Source organism: Eurytemora carolleeae, unplaced genomic scaffold, assembly GCF_000591075.1.
Source record: "Eurytemora carolleeae unplaced genomic scaffold, Eaff_2.0 scaffold157, whole genome shotgun sequence".
In the NCBI taxonomy this organism is placed as follows: domain Eukaryota; kingdom Metazoa; phylum Arthropoda; class Copepoda; order Calanoida; family Temoridae; genus Eurytemora; species Eurytemora carolleeae.
In genome coordinates, this window is record NW_019396052.1 from 313,441 (window position 1) to 333,509 (window position 20,069).

Genomic DNA, 20,069 nt, shown 5'->3' on the forward strand with positions numbered 1-20,069 from the left:
AATGAAAGTGTGATTTTTCAGTGAATTAAATAAAAGCAAAAAATGTTGCTTTTTTAACTATTTGTTGTTTTGCTGTGCAATATACATAACAAATCGTGAATTATTTTTTAACAACTGTTAGTCATGCATAGAGTCCGTTACCAGCACCACTAACTGGTCTAAATCTTAGAAAGAATAAAGTTCCAGCACATTATTGACCAAAATAAATTACTTTATTTGAAATATTTTAAATGATTATCAACATTAATCAAAAAATTTCTTTTATATGAATTTTATGCTTAACATTGATAAGTTATATGGATACCAATAACTAACCATAGGTTTCTTTACATTTAACAGATAATAAACTTGGTGTAAGCCCAGGCAAGAATAGTGTACCAAAAACAGGAATAGTATATCAATTCTGCATTAAATCTTTAAGCCTCTCTTTAACCAAAGTGACTAATCGTTAACACTGTTAACATCAAAACCCAAAGCTTTATTAACTAACAAAAAAAGTAGTTTTTTATTTGACTGCTTAAATATTATATGTACTCTGAGTATTGTTTAAGTGAGTATTTCTTGTTAAAAATAGCCAACCAACCTCCCCCACCTAATCTGTAAATCATATCTATATGTAATAGTTTAAATTATGTAAAATATACATCTGACACACTTCATCTTTACTTTAGTTAATCTTGTGAAATCTTGTATTTTTGTGTCAGTTGATTTGTCTGAGGCCGGGATATTGTCGATGTAATTCTACGCGGGTTGGTATGCAAGAGCCCGTGATTAAAAAAATTTGGGAAAATATGGCTCCGATCTAAGCTGTCGTTCGTTATTTACGGCTTGAACTTTTGAATTCAATCTGCATCCTATTTTCCATATAGTTGAGTTTAAAAAAACCGGTTTTATATTTAATTTGGCAGATTTTCATGGTAGAAATTGCAGCCCATTCCGGGTTTTTATGAGAACAAGACTCAGCATTGAGTCATATTCCCCACTAAAACCAACCAAGGTCGGTTTTACTTTCATTGGGCCTGACTCCTTTAGTTGAACCGTTTCTTATGTCTAACACTGTTTGCAGTATATAGTGAGCTGATTAGTTTCTAGCAATCAATACTTTTTTCATGGCAATGTTAAAAGGTCAAGTACGTTTTGCGTTGATTTTATGTTTGATCAAAAGTATTGTTAAAAGTTTTAAACCATCCTGATTTAACCAAGAGTTCTCATTTTCACTTGGTCCAACGAATTAGGTGATGCATAGAAATGGGTGCATTCTGATTTTTAAAATTCCCTCATGAATTGTGTGTTAACAACCATTTTCTTCGGTTTTTTCTCGGTCTACCATTAAATTTGTTCCTTAGCTGAACAGTGAACCATCGTTCATTTTCTTTGGTTCGTGTTTTTAACTCATTATTTGTTCAGTGAATTCATTTGTTCAGAAAACAGTTTGTGAAGTAAAATCATTTATTCAGCTAAATTATTTGTTCAGTTTAATCGCGTAGTTCAATAAAAGGTTTGATTAGCTAAGGTTAGTTTTCCAGAAATGTTCACAAACAATTTGTAAATTGTTCGTGAACGATTAATTTTGTGAAGGATCAATTTTGTGAAGGATCACTCTTAAGAACGATCAATCTTGTGAACCATCAATTTTGTGTACAAACAATTAAGAAATTGAGAAATTGTTGTTCACAGCCCGAGTAAAATAAGATAAAACAATGTTAACGTTTTAAAATGGTTAGTTTTTTTTGCATAAATGTTTTGTTTCTTGGAAAAATCCAATTTGTTTGTTAATTGTTTGTACATTTTTCTGGAGAATGCGGGCGCCATCGTTCAAGAGAAATTACAGTCGCTTGAAAAATGTCGTATTAACGAAAACTAGATGCAATGTTTATTATGAAATGTATAATCAGAAGTTATTTTGAACAATTGTTGCATACAACGACCACCTTCCTTGTCCTAACCTGGTACTCGGCCAGTAGTTATCCTTTTCATACAAATCTTATCATAAAATAAAAGAATTAAAAGCGATTTTCAAACTGGAGTTTTTTTAAATCAATGTTTTATCAAAAATATCTTCATTAAAAAGGAATTGAGTCTTTGCCACAAACTCAAGTTTTCTAATTCCCAAATCTTTGTAACTGATATTGTAATCCTTTGGTTAAAATACTTAGATTATTTGATCTGACAGAATTTACAGTTTTAAATATCTAAGGTTTCCGATATTGGGTTGCAAAGATAAATGGATTAGAAAATCAGAGCTCGTGGCAAAGACTCATTTCCTTTCTGCTTTTTTCAAAATGAGAAAATTGAATAAATACAAATTTTCAGGGGTCAATATAATTCCCAAAAAAGCTGATTTTCTCGATCCCAAAATAATTTTTTGCTCCCAATTTTGAAAAAAAATGCCCCCAGTTAAATTTTTTTTTCAAATTCCACTAACACATTTGCCCCATTGCCCGCAATTTAAAAAAAAATGCCCCCATTTAAAATTTTTTTTTTCAAATTCCACTAGCACATTAAAAATTTGCCCCCAATTAAAGAATTTGCCCCCATTTCTTTCAAATTCGTCAATCCCAAATGGGATTGAAAAGGGAATTATATTGACCCCTGCAAATTTTGAATAAAAATCTCTTCAGTCCTGATTACTTAAAATTCTTTGCAAAATCTATTTTACTTGTGCCAAATTTAACATCTTGGTACTTTGGTAAGTTTTTATACATGGTTGAGAGGGAGGGGGGGGCTGATAAACATTTCTCCCAGCTTAAACTTAATACACATCTAGAAATGGTTAAAGTCTCACCGAATGTTGGTAACCTTGTGTATGAGTCGATATCTAGGAATAGATATCCCACATTTTTGTAATATTTTCAGAAAAAGACAATACTAAAATACTGCAGTGTAAAGTTGTACGATATGTGTGGTGTATAAAATTTATTTTATTTAGATCTATAAGACAAACATAAAGTTTTATATCCCAGCCACAGTATTTGATCTAAACTTCAAGATGGAAACGATGGTCTAAAATGAATCCTAATTTACAAACATTATTTAAAGAATTGTCCTCAAATGTTGATTATTTTACCCTCCAAAAAATTCCGTAAAATATTAAATATATAATTTTGAAGATTTGTGGAAGAACTATTAATAATTTGTTTTTAGAATTGCTTTCTGCCAAGCCATATCAAATAAACAATTATGCTTACAAAATGTGCAAAAGCTTGGTGAATTAATAAACTGAAAAAGAACAAAGCTTTTGCAACAAATGTTGATTTTCTAATCCCAATATCTTTGCAACCAAAAGTCTTCTACCTAAGGTATTTTAAGCTATGAATTCTGTTGGTCCAAATATTCTAAGTTTGAAATATCAAAGGTCTTTACCATTAGGTTGCAAAGATAAAGGGATTGGATATTTTGAGCTAGTAGTTCCAAGTTAAGCACTAATCTTCAATTCACCAGAGGCCAAATTTAATTTGAGCCGCGGCTTAAATTTAATCCGAGGCTCAAATATGGTTGGTTCCACTTAAAATCGTATTCATTGTTTAAAGAGTTAAGCTGGCGCTGAATTGAAACCGGTTTTCGGCGGATTTAGGCCACGACTTAAATTCATTAAATTCGGACACAGACCTCAAACAAATCAAAATACAAAAGACCTCATGTTGAGCACAATTTTTGAACTTCTTTCTTTGATCCTTTGCCTTATAATCCATAAAATGTTATCACAAGCACAACGAATGTTAAATAAACTATATTTGTAATTTCAAGTGAACCTCCATGCAAAGATGTCAATGCCTGATTCACAGCGCTCGGTAACTCTGTCTCTGTCTGTCTGAATTATAAAGGAATTGAGTCTTTGCCACAAACTCTGATTTTCTAATCACTATATCTTTGGAACAAAATGTTGCAGACCTTAGATATTTTAAACTATGAATTCTGTTAGATCAAATAATCTGAGTTTTAAATATCAAAGGTTTACAACATCGAGTTCTAAAGATATTTGATTATGTTCCAAAGACTCAATTCCTTTGTTAATAATGTTTATAATTTTTGAAATCTGATAATTTCTAGTTTGGGTTTCTCTATAATTTCTACTGCAAAAAAACGTATAGGAATTATCAGAACTAAAGAACTTTAAATAACAACAATATCTTCCACATTAATCATCAAATAAAGGTTTCTGATCGAAAGGTAAATCGGACATTGCCATCTTTACATGGAGAGTCACTTGAAATTATGCTTTAAAAAACATACATAGTTTATTCTCCAGCTCAAGGTTGTGAAAGCCTGGGATAAAAAGTTAGAAAATTATGGAAATTGAATTGAGCTGAGAAGTTTGAGATTAAACACTATTACCATAGACATACGCTTAATATTCATAACCTAGAGAAAAGGTAGAAGAGAATTTTAAAGTTGGATATTTTACTTCAAGTTTCACCAAGAAGGAAACATTACATTGGACTAAATCTTTACAAAAAATAATTGTAGGACAAAATTTTAAAATACTAAATTCTGAAAATGTCAACATTTTTTGATGAAAAATTTGTCTAAACAAAGCGTAAAGTTTTTTGATTTTCTGCTGATGAATATGCAATTTCTATTTTTTATTCGTAAAAATTCCCCCCCCCCCCTAGACTTAACGCCCCCCCTTTCATTTCCTAAAACACCAAAAAAAAAATTTTTTAAATATCAAATTTTAATTGCAATATAAATTTAATCAGTTATCTTTTAATTTTGTAAACAAAATTAACTATTCTTATTTGATATACTAAAAGTACAACAATGTAACAAAAAATTATATTCGATTTTTCATATTTTCATTTTAATGGCTGAGTAAATGTTCCAATTTCATTTGGATTCTGTAAATAATGGCTTCCAGTTTAATTCCCATTAGCTGTGATTTAGTTATGAAGTCGGAGCTAAATCCTCGCTGAGGTATGATTTGGATCAGCTGAAATTTTGCTAGGATTAGAAGTCACGCCTAAGGTCTGATCTAGGTGTGTCCATTGACTAGAAAACTCAGACAGCTTTAACTAGCTACAGCTCAGCTGTCAAGTCATAGCTACAGCTCGAACTGCAACTGGATGAACTACACCGTCATTGTGCTGCAACAAACTGCAATCCAAGTTTAAAACTTAAAATATAAAAAAGACATTGTAATATTAAAAATCATCTTTCGACAAACATCATCGTTCACAGTTAAAATCATATATATAAAACAAATACTTTCTCCGTACCTCAAAACCCCTTATATACTTAACATATCCTCTTACCATAGTGCTCCTCCGTCCTCTCAACAAATTGGTAGAACTCAAGAACTCGCTTAATTCTGAAAGAGCTGGGACTTGAATAACACTGTTTACATAATTCTGCGTGTAACTATATGCTTTAAACTTTCAAAAAAAGATTTATCAATACTAGAAAATTGACAAAATGAAAACACTGAGACACGAATATCAAACTAGAATCTCGCTCCTCTGAGCGGCATGGGTACTGCAGTTTCACGATGTATAAACTTTCAAATCCGTTTCTGTCTGTAATTCGGTTTGGTTTGGCTTAAATACTTCTTCCGGTCCCTGGATTCCCCAAATCCACAGAATCGACATTTTTTAAAAGCTTAAGGCCGTCTTTACAGTATTGTCCTTTGTGGGTTACCCTGTATTAAAAACTCTCTTTATAAATATGCGGCATCGAAAAAACTACGCAAATTCTACGCATTTTGCTTGGTCTTCTTCTCTAATGAATAAAGGCATGTTTGCTTGGACGTTACGTTCCATTCTATTTAATAATTATTACTTTTTAGCCCAAATCCCAACAAATCAATTGTCAAGTTAATGGGTTAGATATGCATACATTTATGCAAAATTATTTCTTAGCTTACGATGAAACAAAAGACGACATTAGCTCACATTTTTTAACGTTTTATATTGGATATATTTGGCATCCTGTTCCTTTCACTGCATAAAATGTCACTCCGTAGCACTTTAAATAAAATATTTGACTAGATCTGAAAATTTTCATTAACGATTATTGACTATTTTCATTCAAAAGAGATTCGTAATTTATTTACAAATTCAGGTTTATTTCACAAAAGATCCTTTTATCTAACAAATTACTAAATGACTTTCTAAATACAATTTAATATTATATATTTTTATTCACTCTTAGCACAAAACATTCACCAGTGTGTTAAATAACTGTGGCATTAATGTTGATTGTTGAACGCTCAAGCAACCATCTTTAAATAGAGAGCCTTGGCCTTGTATAAAAAAATTGGTATAGTTGCAACACGGTTAAACATTGTTTTTAAATTATATATTTGTATAAGTTTATAGAAATTCGAGAAATGTAAAGATCTATTTAGAACTAGCTATTTTATATATTTTAACTTACTTGGATGTTAACAGTCGTATACTTTATCTCTTAGTATATAATCAAATGTCGGAAGTTTAATATCTAGCAATAGCTTTACTGAATATTTATGAATATACAAAATTATCATAATATTTCTACAATTATACAGAATTATCAGAAAAGGAATTGAGTTTTTGCCACAGACTCAAATCTTCTGATCCCAATATCTTTGCAACCTGATGGTGCAAACCTTTGATATTTCAAACTTAGCTTATTTTATCTTTAAGTATTAATAGTTTGAAATATCTAAGGTCTACCACATTGGGTTACAAAGATGTAGAGATTAGAAAATCAGAGTTTGTGGCAAAAACTCAACTCCTTTCTACAATTTTAGAGAAATATCCGAATATTTCTTCAATATTACAGAATTATCTGAATATTTCTTCAATTTTACAGAATTATCTGAATATTTCTACAATTTTACAGAATTATTAGAATATTTCTACAATTATACAGAATTATCAGAATATTTCTATAATTATACAGAATTATCATGTAGTAAATCCCGAGTTTTATTTGATTTAACTAAAAGAACTCTTTCCTTTCTTACGTAATAAATTGCAATAATTAACTCTCATAATAATATTTATTGATCTAAGCTTATTAATTCTTGTTTAATCAGGAGATCAGTATTCGGTCCCAAGCTCCACCTTCTGTACTCCAGCGGATCACTAACTATGCTGAAGAGGCGGCCTGGTACTTCCTTAGGTTCCCTTACTGTTCCATGATCTTCATTAGATCCCTAAGTTGATACTGTATCTGCTCTAAGGTTCCTTCATTTCCAATTGATGAGGATTCATCTGCCTCCAACCCTGGTGGAGCCTCATTCTCTACTTCAGATTCATCCTCGAGGCCAGGGACATCATTCGGATCTACTCTGTTATCCCCCTTCTGGGGTTCACCTTTCTCCGTCTCTCCTTCAAGATCTCCAGAGCTCTCAGATACTTCAGCATCAGACTGAGCAGGAATCCATACACCAGGATCATCAGGGTCATCTTCGGAGGATGAGATGGTTATAACCTCCATTGCAGCTAAAGTAACCTCTGTGGTATTGTTAGAGATATTTCTAGCTTTCAATATACCTAGATAATCAATGCTTATTTATCCTTTTAGTCATAAAGAGTTAGTATCCTTCATATAGCTTTACGGAGCTATTTGTTTTATTTAGCTTTGTGTAGCTAGATATCCTATTTAGCTTTGCGGAGCTATTTACTTAATTTAGCGTTGTAAGCTATGTTTCTTATTTAGCTTTGCCAGCTTGGTAGCTTATTTAGCTTTGCAGAGCTATTTACTTTATTTAGCTTTGCAAGCTATTTATCTCATTTAGCTTTGCAGAGCTATGTTTTGTATTAAGCTTTGCAGAACTATATATTCTAGTCTGTGTATACTGAGCTAGATTTCTATAACTAGCTATACAGAGTTCGATCTTATTAAGATTAATGTTATTTATGAATGAGTAAATGTTGGGAGCTGCACTCACCTATAAGAAGATAAGATTATGTTATATCTTTCTTCTACTTAGGTTTTGTGTGCACTGAGGTTCCCTTTTGCTTTGGTTCGTTTATATAGAGAGCGGCAACATGTTCTATATATATAAAGAAAAAGAAAAGGAATCAAAAAGAAAAAGGCATAGAAAAATTATCTGGTTTAATCCACCTTACAGTGCAAATGTTCAGACAAATGTTGCAGCAAAGTTCCTGTCAATCATTGATAAGCATTTCAAAAACACCGACTTAGGAAAATATTTCAATAGATCGAATGTTAAAGTGTCCTACAGCTGCATGGGCAATATGGAGTCGATAATTGCGGGACACAATAGAAAGATAATCAGACAAGAAACAGAAAAATCTACTACATCAGAAAACAAGAAAGAGTGTAATTGCCGAGTTGGTGAATCAAGATGTCCTTTAAAAGGCAAATGTTTAACTCAGTCAATTATATACAAAGCAAAAATATCAACAAATGATGAAAGTTCAGTCTACATTGGACTAACCTCTAATACCTTCAAGGAGAGGTTCTTGAATCACACTAAATCTTTCAATCTCAAGAAATATGAAACCAGTACTAGCCTTTCAAAATACATATGGAAACTGAAATCTGAGGACAAACCATTCAACATAGATTGGAGTATAGAAGCATCTGCACCTGCATATAATCCAGCCTCTAAAAACTGCAGATTATGTACAATGGAGAAAACAATTATTCTGTTTAGAGAAGAAAAAAAACCCGTTAAACAAGAGAAGTGAACTGTTGGGAAAATGTAGACATAGAGCAAAATACCTTCTGTCTGCAACCATTAAACAACCAAACCAGAAGATACCAACTGGCCAGGGATAATGTGAAGACTCTCATGTGTTACTGCAATTTCCTTAGTTATTTTTTATTAAGTAAAGTTTTTGAAATTGTCAATTAATTTCTTGAAAATCCGTTAAAAAAATTTAGAAAATCCATAATATTTGTCGTAAAACATCAGTTAACCCATGTTTATTGACTGATGAGGATCAAGAGATCTGAAACAATTTGTATTAATAAATATGAAAACTGAGAAGCTGTTCTGATTATTGCTTTATAGTTATATATATATATATCTATATATATACTAAAGTATTCCTAATCCATTCTAGATTACAACAATCAGAATATTTCTACAATTTTACAGAATTATCTGAATATTTCTACAATTTTACAGAATTATTAAAATATTTCTACAATTTTACAGATTTATCAGAACATTTCTACAATTTCACAGAATTATCAAAATATTTTAACAATTTCACAGAATTATCAGAATATTTCTACAATTTTACAGATTTATCAGAATATTTCTACAATTTTACAGATTTATCAGAATATTTCTACAATTTTACTGAATTTCTAAAATTTCACAGAATTATCAGAATATTTCTACACTTTTACAGAATTATCAGAATATTTCTACAATTTTACAGAATTATTAGAATATTTCTACAATTTTGCAGAATTATCAAAATATATCTATAATTTTGTCAGAACTTTTACCAATTTTACATTTAACACAATTCTAAAAGATTGAAAGAAATTTTTAAAATTTTTTGAAAACAAGGATTGAAATTTAAGTTAGTAAAAAGGGTGTTTTTCTAAATATGTTGATAGACCTTGGAACGTAAACGACTAGAACATTCATTAAAATAATTGTAAAAATAATAATATAAGTTTGTTTTGTAATAAACTGGAGTAATTTTATAAATATTTGATGTTGAAGGAAATGTATTTAAAGTAGAATAAGTCAGTCCAAAGTTTTGACATGAGTAAGCTCCAAGCTCTTAAACTTTCTACAATTTTCTTTCTTTCTTTTATACTTAAAAAAAAATTTTGAATTTTGAACAATTTTGAACATAAAGGCAAACAGAGCATTATGGCATTGTTTAGGCATAAATTTAAAGGAAAGAAGACGCAAAGCGCCCTGAAAGCCTAAGAGTAACCGATAGGGTCCTTTTTTGGACCCTTTTGGTTACAACTTTAGTTTTTAGGTCACGACCTATAAATCTGATTTCCAAAGAAAAATGGCAATTTGAATAGCAATGGTTAACAGATAAATTGATTATACACCCTGAAAGCCTGGTACAAATATAATAGATAACAGGGGCGTACGAAAGCATTAAAAAAAATATTGATAACTTTTTTAACTTTGTAAACTATTCGATCATATAGACACTTCCATATTAGAAGTGTTAATAAATTATTTATGTAATTTTCTTAAGTGGGCTCATCCGACACTCCTTCTTAATACTGTGGTGCTCAGGGCTTCCAATTCGTTGAAGGTTTCCACCCGCTTTTCCTGTTTCCTTCATATTTGGTATTCTGATGTATGGTTCTTCACTGTGTCCCCTAGGATACAATTTAGAACTGTCCATTGTTTACAATGTCCACAACTTGTTGATTTATTGCTCCTAGGAGTCTGTAGTATTCTAGGTTCCAGTGCTGTGAATTACTTTAGTCTTTAAGAAAAGATTATTATGTCTTCAGGTCACTACAGTAAAAGAAAATATAAGTCTTATTGTTTATGTTCATATATATTTTGATTCAGAATTATAAAGATTTTTTGCGTGAGGAAACACATACTTGCTATTATACAAATAGAGAAAATAGTAATAGAGAACTTAACTTGATTTGAGATCTAATTCTATTCTTACAAGAGGTGATGACATTGTAAAAATTCCTTTGTTAAAAAAACAGAAGTTACAATAAATCTGCATCTGATGATTGAATATAGGTTGAAAGTGAAGGCTCTTCGATTAAAGAGCTATAGTGGTTGGAACTTTAGTGTTTAGTATCGTTAATCTTGAATACTTGATCTCAAAAATATAAAATAGACACTTTTTAATTCAAAGAAAATACTTGATCCCTCAATTAAAATGAATGGGAATCAATGCTTGATCCCTCGATTGAAATCAATTGTAATCAATGTTTGATCCCTCAATTGAAATCAATTGGAATTGATGCTTGATCCCTCAATTGAAATCAATTGGAATTCATGCTTGATGCCTCAATTGAAATCAATTGTAATCAATGCTTGATCCCTCGATTGAAATCAATTGTAATCAATGTTTGATCCCTCAATTGAAATCAATTGGAATCAATGTTTGATCCCTCAATTGAAATCAATTGGAATTAATGCTTGATCCCTCAATTGAAATTAATGGGAATCAACGTTTGATCCCTTAATTGAAATCAATTGGAATTAATGCTTGATCCCTCAATTGAAATCAATCAGAATTAATGCTTGATCCCTCAATTGAACTCCATTGTAATCAATGCTTGATCCCTCAATTAAAATCAATTGTAATCAATGCTTGATCCCTCAATTGAAATCAATTGGAATCAATGCTTGATCCTTCAATTGAAATCAATTGTAATCAATGCTTGATCCCTCAATTGAAATCAATTTTAATCAATGCTTGATCCCTCAATTGAAATCAATTGTAATCAATGCTTGATCCCTCAATTGAAATCAATTTTACATAGTAATAATTTTATTCAACCCACATAAACCTGTCTCGTCAACATCAACTTATTTTATGCATTAAATGTTCCACTACTTCATTGATTTTCAAACCTACTGCTAATGGAATGCTATCCTTTTATAAATAATGTAGTTTTTTTTCCTTCTTATCCTGAAATGCAGTCTTATCAATACTTGAATATAAACGTAACATCAATTGTAACAGGAAAAAACGATAAAATGTATCCGTTTGATTTTTTATTAATTAATTTAAGAATATATGTACACGATAGTATCGTAAAATAGTTGTATTAAATACATGTGAACAATTTTGTACAATTAATATAATCTCGATACGGAGATAATAAATATCTAGATCTGAAAAAAAAGAAATCAATTGTAATCAATGCTTGATCCCTCAATTGAAATCAATTGTAATCAATGCTTGATCCCAAGCAACACAATTCTTGAAATTTGATTTACCGTGCAGGCAGAAAGGAAGGAGACTAATCTCAGTTCTATATCAATAATTTTTAATTTCCTCACTATAATAAACGTAATGTTTGGTATAGATCTTTTTATAGGTTTAAGAATGTAAATGCTCGTGAATAAAATCAGCATCTGAGTGGGGGGAAACTATCCACCATGTTAAAGAAAAGTATAAAAACCGAGTAGATATCATATTCCTTATCTAAATTTAGCTTGTCTGACATCTTCTTTGTTTGTTTGTTTGTTTGTATCAAATAAACATCAACTTTGGGGAGGAAAACTCTACAAGGTCCCAGAGAAGGTTATATAGCCGTGTAAAAGTTACATGAAAATGTTTTAAAAACTAGAAATTGTTTTAACTGTTAAAATTCCGCCAATATAAGAAGGTGATATGTGAAATTAATCATTGTTTTTATGACTCTACAAAGAATAGAAATAGAGGAAACCTGTCGCGAAAAATGAAAGGGGGTAAAGGCTGACAGTGAAAAATTATCAATGGTGATCGCTACATATCTTACTTCTATCTGTTGCGTCTATATAAGGAGAAAATTATTAAAAACAGCTCATAAAAATTCAGGAAGAAGCAACATTCTACTCAGATCGTTAAAAAATCAATTTTAGTAGCGATAACCATCTATATTTTTTCGCCGTAATCTTATTCCCCCTTTCATTTTTCATGAACACTCACTTTAAAATTAATATTTCTAACAATTTATTAAATACATGTCTACTCAGATCTGACAAACTTTGATGTTTAACATTTGTAGGATTCTCATAATATTTTCCATCCAGCATTTCTTATATTTTTGCAATATTATTTTATACTGCTAAACACATGCAATAGTTTGAAGATTCCATCATTTCTTATATTTTTGCAATATTATTTTATACTGCTAAACACATGCAATAGTTTGAACATTGCAAAATGTTAAAATAATAACTGCATTACTAAACTTTTAAAGTATGTTTTCAGCGCACTAAATAATAATGAATCTGTTTTACTTGTCATGCTAGATATTTCTAAAGCTTACGACTGTATTGATTGATTACAAGATACTTCTACAAAAGCTTGAAAACGCAGGAATTAGGGAAAACACATTACAATGGTTTGAATCTTACTTACGTGGCAGGGGGCAAAAAGTCGATATAAATGGTACTTTCTCAGACCTATTTTAAATATTAGAGAAGGGTCTTGTTTAATGATCAAGTCTAAGCTGTTTACTGTTTATTATCTATGTAAATGACTCTTGAATACTCTTGCAGACACAATAAATAGAATTAGAAAAAATAACTTGTTAGTACATGTTTAATAAACTTACTATTAACATTGAGAAAACTGATGCAATTTTATTTTCAAATTCTCTAAATGCACAAAACGACTGTCCTGATGCTTTCTTTGAATAAGGAGAATCTACACGAAAAATTGAAAAATAAAAGAAACAGATTCAGTTAGATTCTTGGGAATATGGCTGGATACAAAATTGAACTTTTATGACTATTTTAAAAAGATATACATGCGGTTAAATTTTTCACTTCATGATATGAAAAAAAAAAATATTAACCATGAAATTGCTCTATTACTCCATATTCCACTATTATTTAGAATTTAGTTCAACACTCGAATGATAACTTCAAACAAAAATATTGATAAGATCATTGCAAAAGAAAGCTATCCGTCTTTTGATGGGGTTACTTAGAATAAGTCACACAGCAGAAGCTTTTTGGGCTTTAAGCATACTCCCCTTCAGAAAATTAGGAATTTTTAATGTTATAAAATTTTTATTTCAATTGAAAGGAGATCAATTACCCCCAACATTTAAAAAAGATCAAAAACGCAAATCTTAGAAACAGAAATGATTTTTATTCCTAGAATAAAATCTATTAAAATTGGACTGCTCCCCCCTCACAATTTCAGTAAAATATGGTATGAAAATAAACGACACTTTTCTAAGCTTTCAACTATCAATCTTATTTCGAATTTTTATCAGAATTTAATAGAAGATTTTATCAGCAGAACAAATGTTTTAATTCCAACACATGCTATGTTTGCAAAAGAATCGAAGAAAGCAAAGACTTTACAAAGAAGAGAATAAAAAGATTAAAAAGAATAAAAGATATAATCAAACAAAAAGGATGTCAAAAATTAGCGCGAATTAAAAAGATGCTTAAAAATTCCCATTTTTCATAGAACCTATATCTCTTTTACACTCTGTAAAGCTTTACTTTTTTTTAACATTACAAGTAAATCTATCATTTTTATTTGTAAAAGTTGTTAGTTCATCGTCGAAAAATACTAACAATCCACCACCAATTTATATTAAATATAGTGTAAACAATGAATATGTAACTTTCGTTATCCTTTCCTTTTCCTTTTATTTATATTTTTGTATTTTTTTTAGGATTGGGGGGAAATTTTCCCACAACCTCTACTTTTAGAGGTTTTTAAATATTTTCTCCTGAAACACTTAATTTTGAATGTTTTGTTATATTAAATAAATAAATATTTTTTTACTTTTTTTACAAAAAAATACTTAGATCTACAATTCACATATCTAACAAGATTTTTAACAAATGTGTTACTTAACATTTGTCCAAATTAGTTTTTCTTGCAAACTTTTCTAAACCTCCCTAGAACCCTTTAAGTTTGATGTCATTCAATTGAAAAGCACCCCGCCCCTCACCTTATGTTTTTGCTGCCAAATACAAATACAATTGGAGATTTTTTTGTATTCTTAATCCCTCCAGATCGTCTAGATAGAACTATAATCCGCACATTTTGGGATTCTGATAAAAAATAGTCTTAAATATCTCTGAAACAACCTAGCATATTCTATAATGAGATTTTTTTTTTAAATATAGACATATCAATACCAGCCACGTGTTGCGCAGTTTTAGAGAATTGCCATCTATTCCCGATAATAAATAAATGACAAGGTTAAGTAACGTAAATCTTTATTAATAAATACAATCTTCTTAGAAAGGGTTCCGATCAGTTCACAGATTGATAACAGCACAGCGGTTTCAAAAACTAAATAAACATAATGTTAGTGTATGTAGCAAATTTGAGCAATAACGTTGCTATATTAGCAATGTTGGCAGTTAAGCAATACATGCTTAACCCAACACAGGGTTAGACTCATGTATTAGCAATGATGGCTAACCTAAGATTAGACTTCTGTTATTGTTTATCAATAAAAGCACTAAATGTGCTTTTTGCTTAGCTTCTCAGCAATTTAAGTGAAAAGTATCTCTTTAGGACTCTGTAGACTATTTGTATTCAGTCTAGATAAATGTTAGGGAATTCTAATTCATGACAATCACCCTATTATCCCATGAATTATCAGTCATGGACTTAATTGCTATTAAATAGCAATAATTGTGTGTTATCCAATTACACACTAAATCAGCAATTAAACTTAGTTTATGGCAATAAGTTTGCTTTTACTTTATTGGAGCAATAATCTTGCCAATAAAACGGTTAAAAGGAACTAGTCCGAACTGAGCAATTTAACTCTATTTTGCTTCTATTACAGCAATCAGTTGCATTAAATGCATTACTTGGCAGAGAATAAAAAGTTTATCCTTACTTGTTTCGCTGATCGGGGTTGAACAGAGCTAGGGTAGATCCAGCAGGGTCTTGAGCAATAAGTTTGCTTAAGGATAGCAATAAGTTTGCTTAAGGATACTGCTGAACCGATATAAACCACAATGCACGCTTGCTAAATTAAAAGTATATAAAGTGCAAGAACAAAAAGATAAAATATAACCCAATATGCACTGCTCAAATAAGAATTTAGTTTAATAAGAATATTGAAAAAAGTTTAAAGAAACAAGAAAATCTTCCAAATTTAAAAGTTTTAGACCGGATCAAAAAACGACGCTTTTGGCATCAATGGGTTAATAACTATTTCACTGTTTAAAAAGATTTCACTTGTAAATAAAGCCGTAAATAGAGCCTTTAATATAAAATTCTACCTCAGATCCGCCGATTTCACAAACTAAATCCAACTAAAAAATGAAAGAATTCCAAATTATTAATTAAAATATATTAACAATTTTAACCAATTTGACTTTAGGTGGAAAAATTTGCTCAATCTTTCTAACCTGGTAGTGAGACCAGATGGCCAAGAGTACTGCACAGAATTTAGTGCAAACTGGTTTAAAGTTGTAAACAAACAGAATATGTAAAAAATATTGAGAATATTATTATTCAGAACCAAATCACGAATTTAATCAAGCTAATTATGGGATTGCTCTAACCTTACAAAATTCGCTAAGGGACTGTTCTCAATTTTCAAAACCGCGTTACAACAACATTTAACAAATTATTGAGAACCATTAAATAAATTACACAACACCACGGATCTCAGGATTTAAACAATGATTCTTATTTTAAACTATTCTCTCAATTTCATTGCAATTGCGTCGGTTGTTTCTTTAATATTTTTCCGGACACTGGATAAATGATCTCATTTCAAATACATTTATATCTTGATTATATATAAACTTACATTGAGTATTGGAAAAACTAAATTCACACTTTTAGCAAGAACTTTTAAGGTAAATCTTAATTATATATATTTTCAGAAATTCTTTCCTCTTACTGGAAAAATTATTAACAAAGTTTAAGAGTAAACTTTGTTGCCAGATTTATTTAATTTCTAAGCTGTTAGAAAATATAATTGTTCATCTCTTTACATAGATAGTGAAGAACTATGTCAGTTTTATTTGTTTAAGCAATCCCCTTATTAAATATTTCTGAGATTTAATTAAAAGTTTTGTTGAGAATTTGAACTTTACTAATAGCTACCTGAATAATAGAAACTTTATAGCTTGTTCTACAAAAATTGAAACAATCTCAACCTAGGCGGAACTAGCGGAATGGGCGGAAGCGCTCCCCTAAAATTAAAATAAAAACTTGTTATGAACAACAGACGAACGGGCAGAAAACAGTTTTTTGTAAAATAGCTATTAAAAATATGATAAATGGCTCTGATATATTGTTTTTAAACAATCATTTTAATTTCAGAAAAAAAAAACATTTCTGCTAAATATGAATTTACAGCTAGCTCACAACATTATGTATAATATTTACACAGAGGCATTTAGCTTTTGGTTGAGAGAGCACCATATCAACATCGACTAAATTTGATGTCCGCAGCATAAACTTTTATATGCAAGTTTTAAAGCTTGACTTAGGGTGAACAAATTGTATATATTTTTCTCTTCACACTATACAGTATCTTTTTATGTAAAATAGTAAAATGTTTGTTTGAATAGACTTTTATATCAAAAATTTAGTTTCCCGATAAAATTGACCAATTGCAGGTAAACGGCGTGGCGCTTGGCGGGAGTAACTATGAGTAACCTGGGCAGCGCCAGGCAATTTTGTTTTGTGGATTACAGGAGAATCCAGGGACCGGAAGAGGTATCTGAGCCAAACCAAACCGTTTCCAGACAGAGGAATGGAGTTGGAACTTTCCGCAGCTGATTGGCGCGGTTTTCTAGTTTGGTATTATTTTATTTTGACATTATATGTCATTCTGTTGATTCATGGTTTCAAGAAAGTTGAACCATATTTTCTCGCGCAAAGTTAGTTAGATCGTGTTATTCAAGTCTTGGTTCATTTCAGAATTAAATGATATATGCTTGAGTTCTGCCAGTTGTTCAAAGGACAGAGGTTCACTACAGTAAGAAGCTGTAGATTGAGAACAGGGTTTTCATGATCTTTGTTGAACATGAATGGGGTCTCCTGATGGACATGGATTGCATTTTTGTATATATGTTTTTAAGTAGTAACTGTTATAATTTTAGTACTATAACGTACTTTTCGTAGTTTTGTAGTTTAGAATATTTTGCAGCGAAAATGACGATCGACTTCATCTGAACTGCAGTTCCCCGGGAGTTACGAACTTACGAGACCTGTGTCGCCGTTGAGTGTTGAGGTAGGAAGTTTTAGATTTCTGGGATTATTCATTTTTTTCTCTCCTTCGTCAATTGTTGACGAAACAAATTTAGGCAGTACACTATAATGGGTTAAAAAAATAGAAGAGTTGTATAGACACATGATTGGTTTCAGATTTGAAATTAAAGGCTTGTAAGGGGTTAATCATTTTAAAATTTTTACTCAACACAAAAGAAGCTAAATTCACAAAAAGAAAGATATGTTTATCAATTTCAGTAAAACATGTTTAAATGGGTGTTCGGAAAAAAATATAAGCGGATATGACCTGAATCAAAATCAAAATTGGATTTTTCTATCTATCTGTAGCGTCAATGAGAAAATGGTTTCCCAAAATGTAAATTCTAAAAGATGCATCATACCACTCAAAGGGTAAATCATTGAACTATTACAACGAATATTTTCAAATTTACTGGTATTCGAATATATTAGAAATAATTTGTGCAACTCGTTTGCATTAATGAATTTATCTAATATAAAAACGATTGTTAAAAATTATTTGAAATACTACTTTTTTCCAAAACTTCATCGGAAGGTTATGATTAACGAAAACTTTAGGACTGTGCAAGCTTGGAATCAAAGCTTTTTTTTACAATTTCAGGATAAATGCTACAAGTCTTAATTTAGTCAGGCATATAAATAGTTGTTACCTGCCTGGTTTTATTCTTGTACAGAAAAATCTGTGTTCCCCCTTTATCCATGAGAACTAGCATATGTTCTACTTATTATATTTGTACGGAAATATATCAAATATATTCAGTATTAATGGACAAGAAGTTATAACAATAACCATAATATATATTTAAAAATATAATTTTTCATCAAAAAAGGCCGGGAGGGGGGGGGTCTGAATCCATGAATTATGATTGTATCCTATATTCTGTATCATGTATTTATAATCTATATCATGTATCATGTATTATGTATCCTGTCTCCTGTATCATATATTGTATATCCTGTATCTTATCATGCATCATGTATACATTATCCTATCATATCATATATTATCATATATCATGTATCCTTTATTCTTTATCATATACCCTGTATCCTGTATCCTGTATTCTTTCTGTATCCTGTATTATGTAGCCTGTATCCTGAATGCTGTATAAAGGTTTTATTCTAGCATATTTTGCTTTAAATGAAAATAGTTTGCATGAATTTAGATTAAAAAAAAACCAAGAAAAATGTTAATCCTACGTTTTACAACATTTTAAGTCTTTTTAGAAAAATTTAGATTTTTGATGTAATCTTTATAAACCTTTCACCTAGTTTGTCATTTTTGAATAATTTACTGCCTTCTAATTAACATACCAATAATTCCCCCAAGAGGGAGACGTAAGTTATTTTACGTCCCTTGGCACAATTAAGTAAAATAATTACCCGCTCTGCGATGTTTTCGTGAAAGATTCGCGCATTTTCATCTGAAAAGACAATAAAATTGTTCATAACTACTTTTTTGGGAAATTAAAATGTTTACTTAACCACGGGTGCCCTCGACCAATTTTGCCCACAAAACATCCCTCGCTGCGCGCTGGATGTTTTGTAGGCAAAATTTCTCTTGGCAACCCTTGCCAAAGTTAAATTCCCTGTAAAGTAGTTATAAAAATTATTATCTCCTGAAAATGTATAACACTAAAAAGAAAACTCTTCTTGATAATCCAAAGATATACGCACATCTAAAACGAGTGTTCTAGACTTGAGTAGTATTTGAAATTTTAATTAAAATCAGTAAAAGAGAGTTATCTTTAACTGTGAAATAATGCTCCTAATAATACTATGAAATGTAACGGTGAAAATAGTCCGAACCCTGATGTGAAAACTTTTGTAGCTGTACTGCTTGATCCCAATTTCCACTAGAGAAACTATTAAATTAAGGGTTTAACAACTAAAATGTTAAATAAACATTGTTCATGGAAGAAATAAGGTATTCAACGTCTAAATGGATGAACCATCAGGAAGGGGACAAGATTACTGAGTGCTAAACTTAAATCCTTAAGTTTTAAACGTCTCTCTCTCTCTCTCTCTCACTCTCTTTTTATATTTAAATATATATATAGGTATGCATATATTATATATATATCACTGTGATTTAAAATTAAATTTAAACAATTGTTTTATAGTGCTAAAATCAAAGAGAATAGAATATTATATGCAGTAGAGTACATTAATACAGTATGTTCCCTAGCCTATCCATTTAAATTTCTAATTTTTTAAAGCTTTTAAATAAACTTTATAATGAAT

General features: G+C 30.4%; 2 long non-coding RNA genes across 4 annotated transcripts; both read right to left on the reverse strand.

Annotated features, from left to right (window-relative positions):
• Positions 1 to 14,798: 14,798 nt before the first annotated feature.
• On the reverse strand, positions 14,799 to 16,178 carry LOC111705435 (uncharacterized). 3 transcript variants are annotated; one of them, XR_002766015.1, is made up of 4 exons: positions 15,968 to 16,065; positions 15,839 to 15,871; positions 15,451 to 15,582; positions 14,799 to 14,891 (listed from the first exon to the last, which is right to left on the reverse strand). It is a non-coding gene; the product is annotated as an uncharacterized LOC111705435 (long non-coding RNA). The 3 variants fall into 3 exon arrangements; XR_002766013.1 differs by having other exon boundaries at positions 15,451 to 15,871; positions 15,968 to 16,178; XR_002766010.1 differs by lacking the exon at positions 15,968 to 16,065 and having other exon boundaries at positions 15,451 to 15,961.
• Positions 16,179 to 16,513: 335 nt separating this feature from the next.
• LOC111705449 (uncharacterized) lies at positions 16,514 to 19,251 on the reverse strand. Its single transcript, XR_002766016.1, has 3 exons — positions 19,209 to 19,251; positions 18,476 to 18,531; positions 16,514 to 16,762 (listed from the first exon to the last, which is right to left on the reverse strand). It is a non-coding gene; the product is annotated as an uncharacterized LOC111705449 (long non-coding RNA).
• Between the last annotated feature and the right edge of the window lie 818 nt (positions 19,252 to 20,069).